This window comes from Kogia breviceps (genome assembly GCF_026419965.1).
Source record: "Kogia breviceps isolate mKogBre1 chromosome 20 unlocalized genomic scaffold, mKogBre1 haplotype 1 SUPER_20_unloc_6, whole genome shotgun sequence".
Classification (NCBI taxonomy): domain Eukaryota; kingdom Metazoa; phylum Chordata; class Mammalia; order Artiodactyla; family Physeteridae; genus Kogia; species Kogia breviceps.
The window spans coordinates 267,501-270,000 of NW_026711572.1; the positions used below are offsets into that span (position 1 = coordinate 267,501).

General features: G+C 77.2%; 1 non-coding gene across 1 annotated transcript; it reads right to left on the reverse strand.

Annotated features, from left to right (window-relative positions):
- Positions 1-1,176: 1,176 nt before the first annotated feature.
- Positions 1,177-1,329, reverse strand: LOC131749452 (5.8S ribosomal RNA). The gene has a single exon (XR_009333517.1). It is a non-coding gene; the product is annotated as a 5.8S ribosomal RNA (ribosomal RNA).
- Between the last annotated feature and the right edge of the window lie 1,171 nt (positions 1,330-2,500).

Below are 2,500 nucleotides of genomic sequence, written 5' to 3' on the forward strand. Positions count from 1 at the left end.
AGAGAGGAACGCGCGGCGTGCCGGGCGGGGGCTGGGGCGGGGGCGGAGGGGGAGCCGGGACGGGAGCACGAGCCGGCGGCCACGGGACGGACGGACGGGGCGCGGAGAGTCGGGGGGTAGGGAAAACGCACGACACCGAGCGCGGCCCGGAGGCGGCGCGTCGCCACGGAGGAGAGGAGAGGACAACGGGGACGGGAGAGGACGAGGGGAGAGGAGAGGGGAGAGGAGAGGAGAGGAGAGCGGCGGACGGCGTGCGTGGAAGGCAGGGGTGGATGAGGACACGCGGCGGTCGCCCCCCGAACGCCGGACCCTCCTCCCACGTCTCCTTCCACGACCGACCGATTCCCAACTCTCTCCCTCTGTCTCTCTTCCCTCTGTCTCTCTCTCTCTCTCTCTCTCGACGCCAACGCAGCACACCATCCTCCACGCAGCCGCGAGACGCCCCCCGCCACGGCCAGCGACGGACGCCGTGCGCCCCCATCCACCACCGACAGACGCCCACGACGCGGGGCTCGGGGGCCGGCACGAAGCGCGGCGCGGCGCGGCCGCAGCCCGGGGGAAAGCGCGCGGCGGCGGACGACGCCGCGGCGTCCCGCGGGTCGCCGCCGGGGCACGCATCCCCGGGGCGCGGCCGCGCACGCAACGACTCGGCCTCGGGTCGGCCCGAGCCGCCCGCCCCGACACGGCGAAGGCGAGGGCGGCGGGGGGGCGGGCACGGACCCCGGACGCGCGCGGGTCAGGGCGCCGCGGAGGAGGCGGCCGGGCCGGGCCGGACCGTCGCCGGGACGCCGCCGGGGGCGGGCGGCGAACGACGGCGGAGCGGACGCGGCCCCAACACCACCAGCACCACGGGCCCCGGCCGCGAGGGCGCGGGACCGTCCCCGCCCACCGGCACACAGCCCCGGGGGTACGCCCAGGGACCGCTTGCGGCGCGAGGGCGCTTCCCGAAGGGGACCGACCGCGGAGGCCACGGCCAGGGCCTCGTCGCGAGCTCTCTCTCGCTCTCTTCCCTTCTCGCGGGCAGCGGGGCCCCCGTGGCCTCGGCACGAGGGGCACCGCGTCTGCACTTAGGGGGACAGAGGGCCCCGGACACGGGGCCCTGCGAGGAAACCCCCAGCCGCGCCACCCCGGGAAGGCGCGCGCGCGCGCACCCCGGGGGGGCGATTGATCGTCAAGCGACGCTCAGACAGGCGTAGCCCCGGGAGGAACCCGGGGCCGCAAGTGCGTTCGAAGTGTCGATGATCAATGTGTCCTGCAATTCACATTAATTCTCGCAGCTAGCTGCGTTCTTCATCGACGCACGAGCCGAGTGATCCACCGCTAAGAGTCGTACGAGTTTGGTTTCTCTGGGTTTCGGCGGGGTCCCCCGCCGGTGGCACGGCACATTCCCCCACGGAGGGGGGGGTTGCCTCTGGCCGGCCAAGTCAGACGAGACAGAAAACAGCAGACCGGAGCGGGGCCGGAAGGTTTCACGACGGGGCGCCCGGCACCGACCCGCGAGACGGGGCGGGCTCGGACACCCCACAGGCGCCCGGGGGGTTCCCACCTGCGCACACACACACCCCCCCCGTCAGGGACGCGGGGCGCGCACGCGCGCGGGCACACGGGACCCGGCCCCGCACCACGGCCGCCGGGTAGCCCCCTCCCGACGGCCGCGGCGGCGGGGAGGGCCGGCGTGGCGCGGCGCGCGGCGCCCCGGCCCCGCGGGGGCGGGGGCGGAGGAAGCGGGGTCTGGGGGAGAAGGGAGGGGCCTCCCGACTCCCCGCGGGCCCGACCGCCCCGACCCCAAGGCGGACGGGCGACCCCCCCATGGGTCTTTAAACCTCCGCGCCGGGACGCGCTAGGTACCTGGAGAGGGGGGAGGCGGGCGAGGCCGGGGAGGGGCAGGCGGAGCGCCCCACGCTCGCCGCCACCCCCGACGCCGACCGACACGCTCTCCGCCCGCGGCCGCCCGCAGCACGCGGGCCCCGGCGCTACCGGCCCGTGACTCGGGGGCGCCCCGGCCGGGCGACGGGCCCAACCGCCACACGGGACACCACCACGCCCACCGCCCGACGACGTCCCCACCGTGTCCCCGAAACCGGGCCTCGGAGACCTCCCCGCTCGCTCGCTCGCGCCCGGACGCGGCCCTCTCCTCTCCGCTCCTCTCCCGAACCCCGAACCCCCCCGCCCCCGGGGCCCCCTGACCCCTGCACCCGCCTCCCGGGCCCCCTGCTCGCCACCGCGGGCGTTCAGGGAGGCTTCAACGGGAGGCGCGGGGGGGGGGCGAGCGGGCAGGGCGGGCACGCGGGGGGGGAGGGCGGGAAAGGGAGAGAGCGAGAGACAAGAGCCGGACGGACGGACAGACGGACGGACGGACGACGGAGGAGAGGCCCCGGGCTCGGAGGACAGGCAGAGGCGCCCGGCGAGGGGGCGGAGGGCCCGGAGCGGAGGACGGACGACCGGCGCGGGGGAACAACCGGTCCAGGGCCGGCGGCGGAAAGGCGGCGGGCGGGCGGGC